Genomic DNA, 15,588 nt, shown 5'->3' on the forward strand with positions numbered 1-15,588 from the left:
CTGTTCGCTATAACCGAGGGGTTTTCCATTGAATTTCGTACTTTGGGACTAGAAAAAGTGTTCCTTATAACCGAGTGTTCCTTATAACCGAGTTCCCTATAACCGAGGAGTTTTACATTGAATAAAGAAGGAATTAGATCGGGGAATTGAAAACTGTTCCTTATAACCGAGTGTTCCTAATATCAGAGTTCCTTATAAGTGAGGTTTACTGTAGATCGTTTCATTAACAACAAATTCAAATAAGTTTAGGTATCAAACAAATTGTATGGTAGCAGAAAGGTAAATAAATTTCATCAATAAATTGATACTTAATGTATGTAGTGCCTCAAATAGTAAATCAATAAAACAGACTGATTCATTAACAATTTGGCCGACTGATTCATGTATAAAACAAATAGTATGGTGAATAAAGATAAATGACTTTAAATATATTCGTAGTCAAATGAGTACATATATCAAGCAAATAGTATAATGATAACAACATAGTCAGATGAGTACATGTATCGAGCAAATTCTATAATGATGACAACATAGTCAGGTGAGTACATATATCAAGCAAATTCTATAATGATGACAACATAGTCAGGTGAGTATATGTATCAAGCAATTTGTATAATAGTACCAACATAGTCAGATGGGTTCTTGTATCAATCAAATTGTATAATAATAACATCATAGTCAGGTGAGTGCATGTATCAAGCAAAATGTATAATAAAAATAACATAGTCAGATGAGTACATGTATCAAGCAGATTGTATAATAATAACAACATAGTCAGATGGGTTCTTGTATCATGCATATAGTATAATAATAACAGCAAAGTCAGATTAGTACATGTATCAAGCAGGTTGTAAAATAATAATAACATAGTCAGATAGGTTTGTGTATCAAGCAAACTATATTATAATAACATCATAGTCAGATGGGTTCTTGTATCATGCATATTGTACAATAATAAAGCATAGTCAGGTGAGTACATGTATCAAGCAGATTGTAATAAAAACAACATAGTAGATGGGTTCTTTTGTCAAGCAAATTGTATAATAATAATATCATAGTCAGGTGAGTACATGTATCAAGCAGACTGTGTATTAATAACAACAAAGTCAGATGGGTTCTTGTATCATGCATATTGTATAATAATAAAGCATAGTCAGGTGAGTACATGTATCAAGCAGATTGTAATAAAAACAACATAGTCAGATGGGTTCTTTTGTCAAGAAATTGTATAATAATAACATCATAGTCAGGTGAGTACATGTATCAAGCAGACTGTGTACTAATAACAACATAGTCAGATGGGTTCTTGTATCATGCATATAGTATAATAATAAAGCATAGTCAGGTGAGTACATGTATCAAGCAGCTTGTATAATAATAACAACATAGTCAAATAGGTCCTTTATCAAGCAAATTGTATAATGATAACAACATAGTCAGATGAGTATATGTATCAAGCAAATTGTGTAATTTAATAACAACATTGTCAGATGAGTACATGTATCAAGCAAATGGTGTAATAATAACAACATTGTCAGATAATTATATGTAACAAGCAAATTGTATAATACTAGCAACATAGTCAGATGGTTTCTTGTATCAAGCAAATTGTACAATAATAACAGGCTACAGCATGGTCAGGTGAGTGCATGTATCAAGCAAATTGTGTTATAATAACAACATAGTCAGATGAGTACATTATCAAGCAGACTGAATAATAATAACAACATAGTCAGATAGTGTTTTGCAACAAGTAGATTTTTTAACAATAACAGCATTGTAAGATGAGTGCATGTATCAAGCAAACTGTATGAAAATAACAATATAGTCAGGTAAGTGCATGTATCATGGATATTGTATAATGATAACAACATAATCAGATGAGTGCATGTATCATGGATATTGTATAATAATAATAACATAGTCAAGTGAGTGCATGTATCATGGATATTGTATAAAAATAACAGCATAGTCAGGTGAGTGCATGTATCATGGATATTGTATTAAAATAACAGCATAGTCAGGTGAGTGCATGTAAAACTCTTCATTGATAGAGAGTGAGTGGCCCAGTGTTTAGCAGGCTGGGCTACAACTCCAGCGGTCCGGGTTCGATTCAAGGTCGCGGCTGATATCCCGACTAGTGTTCAGTACTGGTACTGTTTCCAGCACTATCGGCCTAGACTGGATGCTAGGGGTAAATATCACACCTGCCGTGGGCTCCGCTGGAAATAAATTGTTCCATCCATTTCAGGTGGGGACTTTCGTCCATTACCCACTTTAAACAAGAAACTTTACCTTTTCCAAACTTTTATATCAAAACATGTAAATGTTGTGTTATATACCATATAACCTAGATGAGTTTTCATATAAGAACGCAGTTAAATAGTTCCGAAAGTTTATATGAACTCATTTCCCTATGCTGCTATTCTGGTAACTTCACATAAACGAATTATTTGACAATAATGAATATTGTTCTGTAATCATGAGTTTACAATTATGTGTACATGTTTTAGTGACTCCCACATACAGCCGACATCATACTTACATAATACATATATTGGCTTGAATTTTTGTTGGTATATTCCACCGACGCCACGTAAATATTCACCGTTATAAACAATATGACATGTGCAAAGGTCAAGGTCACATGCACCCACATTAAGTTTCCTTTTTGTTTGTAGATAAAATTACTTCCCTTTTATATCATATAGTATAATAAATGTGTTTTCATCAGTTTTAGAACTAATTCAAAAATGAAATTACGTTTGGTTCTGATAGATATATAAAAAAGCTATTAACAATATTACATTTCCAGAATATGAACACAGACGCAAGTCACAACTTTACTGTATATATAGGTAATACTTGTTATGATTGCAATACAATTGTAGATCTGCATTGACCAATACTGGTATTAACTTTCACTGTTGTTTTATTCATTAATACCATATAAATATTTTACATTTCATTTGTTTATTAATTACTATCCTTAAATATGATATAATCATAATGTTATTTAATAACATTTTTATTTCTTATTTCTTACCAATATAAAAAAGAAATCTCATTTGTTCTCTAAAATGCAGATATCAACATTTGAAAGCATTCAGCAATTATAGATTTCCAGACAATCTTAAAGTACATACCTCTTCATGAATTATATCATATATATAGTTATAATTTATATACACATGGGCATACAGTACACACCTCTTCATGAATTATAATACATATAGTTATCATTTATATACATATGCCTCCCGCCAGCTACTTTGAAAAGAAAATGCTGTATTAGCATGCGGTTTGTGAAAAATGCCCCTAGACGGATGGCATTGGTAACAATATATTGTTTGATTTTACCAACCATCTACTTTGATCATCCTTAGTGGCATTTGGTGTAAACGTGCGAAGGGAACTGCATACAAAGACAAAAATAGGTGACATTAAGTCAAATTGCTGTGTACAAGAACCTTTTGGACTTATCTTATTTTATCTAATTGAGTTGTCCAGGCTATAACTCTAAAAGTGATGAAGAGAATTTATTCAATCTGCATACAAAATTAGAGGACATTAAGAGACGTTCCTGTGTACAAGAACCATAACTTAACATTGCTTTCTTCATAATAACCTTCCTTTAATTAATTTTTGTGTTAGGACAACTCCAAAATTATCTAAGGGATTTTGTGCAACTTTTTCACATTATGACAAGGTAGGTTGAGAGGAAATGTTGCCATCGTGCTTACTTTTTCAAATTATCTCCCTTTATCCAATTTATTTGTCCTGAACATTACAAATGGGAAAAGAAGTTTATATAAACTGCATACTGGGATAGATACATTTACTGGAAAAGAAAACATAACTCTTACAACTGACACTTTTAAATTACCCCCTTTTAATACCTTTTTAAAGATTTTCAAAGAAATGGTTCAAGGGATTGATTTTTAAATGAACAATGTAAGGAAATGTATCCCAACAAACCACATTCTTTTATTATATTAAATTATGCTTGTCCTGAACATAAGTGAAAATTTATTCAAAGTATCAAGTTGACATTTGATTTGCACATAATGAGAGGATATACAATGTGCAGGAACTGTCTATACCAGTTTATATCCTTTTTGTTATATTAAGCCAACAAAGCTCTTGACAGTGAACGTTTTTGTACGTGCCACTTTAAGAAATATCTTCCGTTAAATGCAATAGAAGGTTAGACAACAAATTGTACATTCAAATCGTTTCTTTTCTATGGTGTAAAGGTATTCAAGTTTATATAGCTTACATAACTAAACAAGCCTATATCCTGAATCTTTCTAAAGAGTATGCGTTCATTTGTGTTAAAGCCTTATTTCGGATACACGACGATTTTTAATCATAGAATGAAATAATATACCTAACCCTTCTGAAAAGAGAAAAGAATAATTTATTGGCAATTTTTTTCAGTTCTTCCAAATATTAACGTGATTGAATAGATTATCAATAAAAGTAAGCATTGTTGTAGTTGATAAATAATACCCTTTTATAGGCACGGTTATGTATCTTTTCAGTAGGTAATATGATCATGTTTATTTATATTTCATTGCACTTACTGCGACCTATGACATATATTTGTGACATTTAAACGGAGAAGCATCTGTATGATCAAACTGATTGCATTAGTTAGATAAAGGAAATTATCTTAACAAGAAATCAAAAATATTTGGTTAAGTAGTCTCACCCCGAATTAAAACAAGTCAGATCCGTCCGTAAGACAGCGTGCTCGACTTTTCTCATTGCTTGACTCTGAGTTAGAGCTTTGCCAGTAAAAACTTGATAAAATATAAGCTAACAAGGGGCATAACTCTATAAAAATTCAAATCAGAGTTAGAGGGTTTGTTTCTCCTGGTGTAGACTTTGATAGTAAAGAACTATTTAAAGTTTCAAGTCAATAGCTTTGATCATAAGTAACAGAGATATTTGACTTTATGAAACACTTTAACCAAAATTCTTAGTCAAAAGGGGGCATAACTCCATCAAAATTCAAATCAGAGTTATGGAGATTGTTTCTTCTGGTGTAGACTTTGATAGTAAATAAATATTTTAAGTTTCAAGTCAACAGCTTTGATAGTAACAGAGATATTTGACTTTATCAAAAACATTAACCAACGGCGACGCCGACTCCGACGCTGTGGCGAGTGCAATAGCTCTAGTTTTTCTTCGAAAAGTCGAGCTAATAAAACAACAAATGAAACATTTAAAACTTTACAACATGTCCTGCCAGAAGGTGAACTTCAACAGTATTTCATGAAAATATGTATGCAAATATTACATAAAGATTTACTGGGACGTTTTTAATTTGTAAAATAAAAGCTTTTCTAAAATTGTATAATTTTATAACTAATATATACTGAACAAAATAGCTAAGTGCCCCCATTTTTGTTTGCCAATATCTTCAAAACAAAATAACATAAAATACTTCTTGAAATGTAGTGTACACTCAGAACAATATGTTATTGATAAAATGCCGAACTTTCAACAAAACCAAAAGACGTCTTCAGATATAATATTCATTCATTTTACGATTTCAACCAATTTTTGACAGGTCACAAAAAGTAAACAAAAATGTTTACAATGTGCATGTACATGTACTAAAAACGAAAACGTATTTTGGGAAGATAATGAAATAACTTCGTTAACTTGCATTTTCTAAAAACAGCATTCATTATATTTAACCATTCGCTAAAAAATATTAGTATGAACAGTTCTTATTCTTACAAATGGTATTCACTTGTTTACTAAAACACAGCTTTTATGTGTTTTTGTGACTTTTTTACAAATGGGGTGAGTTAGTAAATTGAATAAAATTATATGTTGGCGTCACTTAATATTTTTGAAATTTTATTATATTATTAACCACACTTTGTGCTAAAAGTATGCCGAATTTCAAAATTTTATTTACAGAATTTGCAAAGATATTGGAAAATTAGCAAATGCGTTTAGCTATTTTGTTCTGTATATATACCCTATGACCTTTAACCTTTATATATGAGCATGCAATGCGTTTTCGAGTGCGAGTCATAATTTATTAATTGGATACAAGTGTATGGTTTATGTAAACCTATAATTGTAACTCAAATCCTGTATAATGTGAAATTATTCGTGAATCATTGCACAGTGCCGAAAATTATGTGAAAATATCAGTTTTAACGCATGACCGTTTGACCTCTATAATTTGCATATAATGGTCATATATTTTTTGGAGACAGCGCCCAGATGAACCAGGGATGTTTAACCTTTAATATAGTCTTTGTCTCCAAGCATTAACATTCCGGCCCTCATAAACTTTTTTCAGGGGCTAAAACCACCAGACTATACATATTCACTGATAATTATTGATATATTAGATAGGCCTACCTGCGCTCTTCAACTGTTGTTCAACTAAAGTGAAAGTTGGTTGTCATTATGTCAAATAGACGGAAATTCAATTTAATGTACCTGAATGCTTATATCGGTATTTTATTTTGTGTTTTATATACTAGAATAAAAATAACCGTCGTTTAAGTCAGATACACGTTCTTGTTTTGCTTCAGAATCGTCCTGCAGACTGTTCTGCGCGGACGAACAACAAATATATCATTGGCTTCGCCTCGGACAATTTATTGTTCGTCCACACGAAATGTAAGTGGACACTTTTGAAACAAAACTCGTACCGTATCTGTTACATAATTGACCGTTACATGTAGCAAAGACACGTCTGTACCATGATACTTTAAGTTATTTATGCAGATTATAAAATATAATATGTGTGCGTTTATACAGTCTTCCAAAAAAAAAAAAAAAAAAAAAAGATCTTTTGAATCTATAGAGGTTGCGTTTTTATTTTTGCTAGTGTATGAAAGTGAGACATGTAAGTAGGACTACATTATCAAATTAATGCTCTGACCTTTCACACGAGTGTTTTATATTTCTGTTTGACATTTACACAAACAATTTCCACATACCGAATGGTAATTATAAATGAAATATCAAGTTTATTGGCTAAGGAAACACCAGTGCTTGGAATTTATCAATATATAGGATAACTCGCTAAACTGGTAGGCAGTTTATTTATTTATTTATTTATTTACTTTTTAGCTTATGCTTCAACATCTTACACGAAGATACTTTTTTAATGGACCGTTTGATGGGGATACGAGAGGGATAACTTTTTTTACAGAGACTTGCATCTTCTCCAAGAGTCTAAGTTATTTTGCGTATAGTTACGTCGTCCCCTTTTCTAACTTCGATCAAGACAGGTCCTCGGGCCAAATTTTGGGCTTACATAGCTGTGAAAACTTTCACATAGAATTGCAGTATTAATGGCGGAAAATTTTATTTTCCAAACTTCACGACAGCTTACAGCTTTAAGAATTCGTTTGTTGTTTACATCCAAGTTGTTCGAGCCGGGTTCCTAGGACCAAATTTTGGACATCTTCAGATGAGCTCAAACCAGAGACGGGTTTTACACATTTATCCCATAATGAAAGTATATAAAACTGGTACTGATAATTCTCAGTTTGGTTTGGACTGCTTTCAGTTCATTTGCTTCAGAGTTAGAAATTGAAACGTTTTAACTAGATTTTTCCATTTGTATCTGTGACTCTTGATGGCCCTGTATTCTTCCCACCATTCCACCAGTTCATCAATGCATAAACCCTCACTTCAAACATATTTTTAACTTTCAGTATTGTTTCTATACATTTTAGCGCCCTCACCAACCCGACCCCGTTCTATCACCTCCCCATCCCCAGAGTCCTGTTGTCCGTATTTACTGTCACGACCCGTTCTAATTGCGAACCGGAGAATTGTTCCCAGTTAGATGGAGCTTATGTAAAGTTATATTCCGGAAAGCAAAAATGAAAACGGGCAGACGTACAAACCGATAGACGGACGTACTGTTCGATTACCACAAGCAGGCCTTCGGAGGATTCAAACTCCAAGAGATAAAAAAATATTTCACCTGAAGAGGGTTAAAGTAGAAAGACAAGTGTATACCATTCGTATATTTCTTAGTCAGATTTCAAATTTTAGCAAATATTTTTATTGTTATTATTCTTCCATATTATTGTATATTATTATGTTATTATTATTATTATCATTATTATTGTCGTTATTATTGTTAATATTGTTCCCACGCACATATACACGTTCAAAAGTGCTTTACAGTGCTTTACAGTGCTTCACATCCCAAAGTACAAATGATCACGAATTCCAAAGAAAGCAAAACATTTTTTTAGATTAAATAAAGATATAGATACATTACCAAACAAGACAAACATATATACACATCAAAAGATTAAATTACTTTTACGATATCTGTTCCCGCTTCATGCGAAGAAATGTAGCGATCAGTTTGTTGTACAAGAACATATGCATTTAAGTGTGTGTGTGTGTTTTTTTTTTTAAAGCTAGCCTCTTTACAGGAAGAGAGGTCCAAGGCTTTGGGGTAGTGAACAGAAAGCTCTAAATAGGCCTACCATACATCACGATTTTAGTCTTTGGCAAAACCAGTGACATCGTGTCTTGCGTACAAAGTGAAAAATATATCTGATATTTTTGACTGTGAAAGTTTCAAATACATATATATTTTTTTCACTTATAGCTCAGTAAATCAATAAACACGTCCAGAATGATCAGTAATTAAAATTTAAACACCTCTTTAACTTAAAATGAGCTGACCTGTTAAAAATATGGCCCTCTGCTGGAGTTGGGATTGTTTATATTATCTAGAAAATTAAAAACATACCCGATATTGAAGTAATTCACGAAGACATGAAATATCAGGGTAGTTTTATCCCTGTTTATATTTTTTTTCAGTCTTTCATATCATATTGTTCGGTAGAACCAGTAGTAAAATACAACCATAATTTTACAGAAATAATGGCTTGTCACCCTCAAAAGTCGGCTTGAAAGTCGCCATATGACCCATTCTTGTGTCGCTTTATTCATAGCCAAATGTTTTATATAGAAACTTTCATATTTGCATAAACATAAAATTGATGTTAGTCTAATACAATTTATGTTAGTCTAATTCTTATGTACATAGACTTTCTGCCTGGGCCTTAGGCTGACTTTATAGATATACAATATCCGTTTGCGACAACTCCGAATACTAATCCAAAATTGTTATAGTCATCTTTCATGGAACACAGATAAATTACCTTCGTGATACTATTATTTATCTATGCATAATTTAGAATACAATTGTACTAGGACAGTCTTCCAGAAACAAATTCTGTTGAATGTATTGATGTTGTTCTTTTATTTAACGCCAGTGTATGAAAGAGAGAATGGTAGTACTGTTTGACTAAATTGTCAATAAATTGACTTTTCACTTATGTGCCTTATACTAATATTTGAACGTTATGTATTCTATACAGCAGAGGATAATTATGAAGGACAGTTGGAATTCATTGCTGCTAGAAATTTATAAATTTACAGGATAACGCACAAAATTGGTTGGTAATTAATATATCTATTTCTTTACGAGCTATATACGCCGTGGTTTGTCGTCAGCTGTGGTTTACAGCACTTTACCGGAATAAAACCACGAAATCTGGTCAAAAGCATTCTTGAATGGACTCCTCTAAACTGGGTTCGAACCAAATGTGAGGCTGCATAGAACTGCATCTTTTCCAAAAGTGTAAGACATTTTACATGAAGCATTAGCTATATAGGTGTCTCTTTCCAATTCGACTGAATCTGTTTCGCCTGACTGCATCTATAGGTCGCCAGGGTTAACAAGAAATATCTTTAAAAATGATGGTCGGCGAATTGTAATAAGGAAAGAAGTTTATGAATTTTTCATCTAACATTCATCTTTCATCTAACATTTTTCAAATTGAAAAACCAAACACCGCACTTTAACAATTTAAAATGGTTCTCTTTTAATTTTTCGCAAAGGTTTCGTAGGGTTGCAATTTTATTTCGTTTTTCCTTAGACGAATAATTACAGCAGTAGTTTGATGAAGATTCATGAAGCGGTTCATGAGAAGAGGTCATTAAACGTGTTTATATTTTTAGCTAAATTGGTCCCTATCCCCATTTGTAACAAAATAGCAGGAGACCTTACGATATTGTTACACATCGAGTTTGATAAAAATCCATTACATTTTAGTGGTTAATGCGAAGAAAGGCATATCTACTTTTAGCTATAGTGGTCCCTAATAGGGCCCAAGTTCCTATATAAATAAATTTGGAAGACGACCTTATAATGATGCTCCAGACAAAGTATGACAAAGATCCACCAAGCTGTTCATGAGACGCTGTATAAAGGCATTTCTAGTTTTAGGTCTAGCAGCCCCTAAAAGGGGTCAAATGTCCCAGCTGAACAAAGTTGGCTGCGGGCCTCATAAAGATGCTACAAATCAATGTTGATTAGAATACATGAGAAAAAAATCAATAAAAAAGTGAAGGTCAAGCAAAACATACAATTGTAATTATTTCAATATTTCTGTTTCATAAGCAAAGTTTGGCCGTAGTCATATCACATAGATAAACTGTATGCAGCGTACCTTCTTTTCAGAATAATGAGATTCAGTCATTATATAGCATATATATAATAAAACAGATTTCAACTGAGTTCAATATTTGCATACCATACTAAAGAAAAATATTCATATATAATAAATCAGTTAAATAATTTAAAACAAATATATCAAAGCAAACAAGTACTCATTCTAATATGCAATCTGAATAAGTCACAAAAGCAAGAAACCTTTTCATATACAGACGACAATTGTAACAAGGAAAATCTGTTAAAAAGCACTTCTCTACATAAAAGACTCTTATCACACACTTATTCATGTGATACGCAGACCGTATTCAGCTCTTTCTTTAATTTTATATATGTTGGTATTTGAACAGGTTTTAATCATATTTATTAAACTTACTTATCATTTTGAGATATATCAATATTCTTACTAAATATTCTGAGCCAAAGTTAGCTTTAAAACTGTGAACAGCGTCGTTTAGGATAACGCTTTGTCTACATTTCACTCAGCGTAGCACAATCAACAGAATGAAAGAAATTGACACTCTCGTCCAATCAGGTAGAGTGTTGCATAAATCTTCCATTTTGATAAATTATCTATAATGCGTTATCAAGTAGTTTGATTTGCAAACTGAAGTCACGTGGCATAGGTAACGAAAACGAATTTAGACGGCGTTCGCCGAAAAAAATATGAATCTTTTTTTTTCTCATGAACCACTAGACGGTGTTTTACCAGTCTTAAGACAAACTCGTCATTCCATGGACCTTTGTCAAGTTTTTAAGGTCATGTAATGGCTAAGAGCCTTAAAACCTTGTATAAAATTTATCAAGCAGTGTTGAAGACTGTACTTCCTCCCATGCATGACTAAGTTATCAACATCGCTGACTTTGATATCTCTTGCGGGTTCGAGATACAAAGTCCACTTCAAACGTCTGTTAGAACTACTGACGGAAGATGTTTCATTTTGCACTGGCCGTGAGTAAGAATATCATAGCACCTCAAAACTTGCTTTGTCATGTTGTATCCGTGGTCTAGAGAAACAAATTACAAGGTCATAAATAAAATCGCATTTTCATTTGTTTAAAGATTATTTTTCAAAACACATCACACTACAAATGTTATTAAAATACATTACTTTTGATAAGGGCTTATGTTTGAGTACAATAGCTATTTCTGAAGAGGATACTACATTTCTTGTCCAAAAAGTTACTTATAATTTGTAAAATAATATAAATACATGTATGAGAGACATTCATAAATGAAATGGTTAACATGTCATAAAGGTCATTTTTATTATAATATCGTTATAGAAGATTTTAAAATAGTAAGTAGTATCCAATTTGCGACCTTTATTAGACTTTCAGCTTCGTGTTGATAAAATTACAGTGAATGTAGTTAAAAAAATTTACATATAGTGTAGATAACATGAAATACCTTTGATAGTCGTAAGCCTTCGATGAACAGCAGGCAGACGATCCAGTTCTGTTTCGTCTAGAAATCTTTACTGAGCTTTTTTTGTCTCGTTACTTAGCTAACATCATAGGTATTGTCTGATTTGGAGTTGAACTGAATTTTGTGTGAATCATAAGGACATAAAATGACTGTGTTTATAATAATAATGATGATGATGATGATGACGACGATATTAAAAAATGACTTTATTCAACAAGAAAAACATATTTGGCTACTGTTGGTTTAACCTTATGGTCCTGTAACATAACGATTGTACAATTCTATCCTTAGTATGTAATGCAGATAGTGATCGACGTGTAAGAACGTAATACGAACAAACTAACTGTTAGAGGAAGCTTGCAGTGAGAAACAATCACTTTCTGACATTAATGCTTACCTACTACACACTGAAAATCAATAAGAAGCGTTCGTTACGAGATATAGTCATCAAATCACATTGCTGCCACCAGTAAAGAGAGGACTGGGAATTCAATACTAAATCCATATGGTATTTATTCATTTGTTTTTCATTCATTTGTCTTATCTTATTCAGTCTGGTCACATTCTTCTTTAAGGTCTTCAAACTTTACTCGCTATTTTTCATCCAGCCCTTTATTCGCTCGCTTACTGATTTGTATGGTTTTAAAACATTTGAATTATCAGAACGACGAACGCATTTTTAACATGTTCGTAATATAAAAGTCTGTTTCACAAATCTATATCATTACTTCCCTTAACTTTAAAATTCTACTGTGTATGCATGTAGTAACTTTTATTATATATCTAAATATTTAAATGTATTGGATATTGTAAGGTTAATAGGCGGATGGTTCTCCGACCCCTATTATACCAGTTACGGAGATAATAAACGGGGTTACCCACAGGGGCCTAAAAAAAAAAAGAAAAAAAAAAGGAAAAACAAACCATTAAAATTTATGCTCTTTTCACTCTAAAAGCAAAGATTGTTCGCTGAAAAACTAAGTCAAAAAATATGTAAAATATGAAATTCCAATAAAAAGAGTGGTAGTCAATATAATGTCGTACATACTAAACAGGAAATCCATAAATGCAATCATGATTTTCTTTTAATTTCCTACTGATTCAGTAGTTAATTTAAACGAAACGGGAAGGTCCACAAATAGAGAAACTTTGAACAATTGACAGTCGCCATTGGTTAGATATTACGTTTATCATCATTGCGGAAGCTTTGTTTCTGGTGGAGGAAAACATGACAAGTTTTCTGATGTATTCAATTTTAAGTAACATATACGGTGACGCAGAGGTGACATAGATGTTTTAATAACATTGCGCGTGCACGTAAAAACTCACGAACAACGAACACGAGGTACGCGTTAGTATAAAAACACCGAACCTATGTCACCTCTGTGCTTTGTTAGTTATAACACGCGCAAGTAATGAATAAGTCGAAAGATTTCCTGCGGCCAGAAGTTATACAGACCAGAAATTGTTGACAGTAACTTATGGGTGAATAACGTACTTGTTTTTTTTATTATTATTATACCATTACGCTTTAATGTAGGAAATATTACTTCATTCTACATGATTTACAAGTAGATCTATGAAATATATATTTCTTAAATATGAAAGTTACTGTTTTGAGCAAAAATAACTATATTTCCTTTTCATGTATAACATAACTTTTAGCTTAACTGGTCACATTCCTTGACTATTGAAATACTTTACTAGAGCTTTCACAAATGTGATTCATGCCTTCACCTGGACTTTTTTGACAAACAGGACCTTAATCCAGGAAATTGAAGAGCAATTAACACAAAACCCTTATGCAGAACAAGGTATCAATATTGATCATTGTTGAAAGTTTGAACAAATTATATGAAATAATGAATGAGGAATTCAGCTAGGTCACAAACATTTCTCTATATATCATATAGAGTGGCAGCTATATTGCAAAAACGGCGTTCCATAAATGCGATAAGCCAATCGCATATCGGTAAAAAGTCACGTGAAATCACCCAGTCCCCATGTGCTACACTACTTGTTGCATTCCAATATACCTGCGGCCTTCAGGCCGCAGGTAATAATTACCAATAACGTGCGCACGTGTTTCTTATTGCGCGCACGTGTTTTAACTTTTATATGCTCAAGCATTTGTACACACCTTTGTGTCACCGTAAATATTTCTGTCTTTCACAACACAAAAATAAAATGAAACTATCCATTACATTTATTAATAATAGAGAAAACAGTTGTACAGTTGACTTAGTTTTTGTAAAGACTGTATATCATATTACACGATGCACCGGCGTACCGTTAGTTTTAGGTTCGAGACAATTTTCTTTTAGTAATTTTTCCCAAGATATACTAATGTATATAAACTGTATAATTTAATGTTGTTATTTGCAGAATTTAAAAGTGGCATAATATATATAATGATGTTTTAACTTTTGTTAAGTGTTTTAATTCTGTATCAGTTTTTTTTAATCCGTTTTAACTTAATCATCTTTCATCTTTTTTAAAGGAAGTTTTCATTCTTTATTCATTTCGCTTGCACTTTACGGCATAGAAATGAAATAAAATTTAATAATACAAAAGAAAAACAAAATGTTAAAATCCGAAAGCAAATTACACTCGCTTCTGTTTCGACCTATTACACGGTATTTTGAATTGAAATGTTATTAGAACGACGTTTCTCACTTATCGGACAGAAAAATCTCTATTTTTAGAAATGCTGGAAAATCTTATCCCACACTCCTGTGACGGACTACTTCATGCACTGAATATACATATTATTTATGTAAAATAATTAAAAATCAGGTACCTTTATCTTTTCTCTCCGTTCCTTATAGTGTATTTCTCGATTCAAAATTCGTTACTTTATGATAAGAACGTACCGTTACGCTACAAACGATAAAACTAAAGCGGAACTTTGTTATTGTGCGTCACTGAAATGTCACGACGTCACTTCTGCTTACGGACGTCAATTTCCCGCGTTTTAAATAGTTTCATACTTTCATGCTTGTTTTTATTGTTTCTATAGTGGTAAGTGAGAAATAGAATCCATCATTGGTGTTCGGTGAAGATCGGAAATCCCAACCCTCGGGGGCACCGCTCAAGTCTTAAACTCGGCACAGCCTCGTTAAAGACTTGAGCGGTGCGCCCGAGGGTTGGGATTTTCTGATCTTAACCGAGGGCCAACGACAGATTCTCTATTTCATTTTCCCATGCATCGTTAATTGACCCGTGCCATGAGAAAACCAATATAGTGGGTTTGCGACCAGCATGGATCCAGACCAGCCTGCGCATCCGCGCAGTCTGGTCAGGATCCATGCTGTTCGCTAACAGTTTCTCCCATTTCAATAGGCTTTAAAAGCGAACAGCATGGATCCTGACCAGATGCGCAGGCTGGTCTGGATCCATGCTGGTCGCAAACCCGCTATGTTGGTTTTCTCATGGCGGGGCTCAATTGTACTTGAACTAATAGTAGATCAACCGCTAATGGTGAATGTTAATGCAAGTAGTCAAATAATCGAATTTGCAGTGTACTATACTGATAGTATATCGAATAAGTATACCACATATTGAAAGTATTGACGGAATAGAACGCTGATACTTACTGAAGGATGAATTATGCATTTGCTGATATTGG

General features: G+C 32.7%; 1 protein-coding gene across 1 annotated transcript in view; it reads left to right on the forward strand.

Annotated features, from left to right (window-relative positions):
* Positions 1-6,957: 6,957 nt before the first annotated feature.
* The window catches only part of LOC123537421 (carbohydrate sulfotransferase 15-like), a 29,354-nt gene continuing 20,723 nt past the window's right edge, over positions 6,958-15,588 (forward strand). The window contains exon 1 of the mRNA XM_045321133.2: positions 6,958-7,070. The gene's annotated coding sequence lies outside the window, so the exon portion shown is untranslated. The remainder of the gene's footprint in view (positions 7,071-15,588) is intronic.

This window comes from Mercenaria mercenaria, chromosome 17 (assembly GCF_021730395.1).
Source record: "Mercenaria mercenaria strain notata chromosome 17, MADL_Memer_1, whole genome shotgun sequence".
Taxonomy (NCBI): domain Eukaryota; kingdom Metazoa; phylum Mollusca; class Bivalvia; order Venerida; family Veneridae; genus Mercenaria; species Mercenaria mercenaria.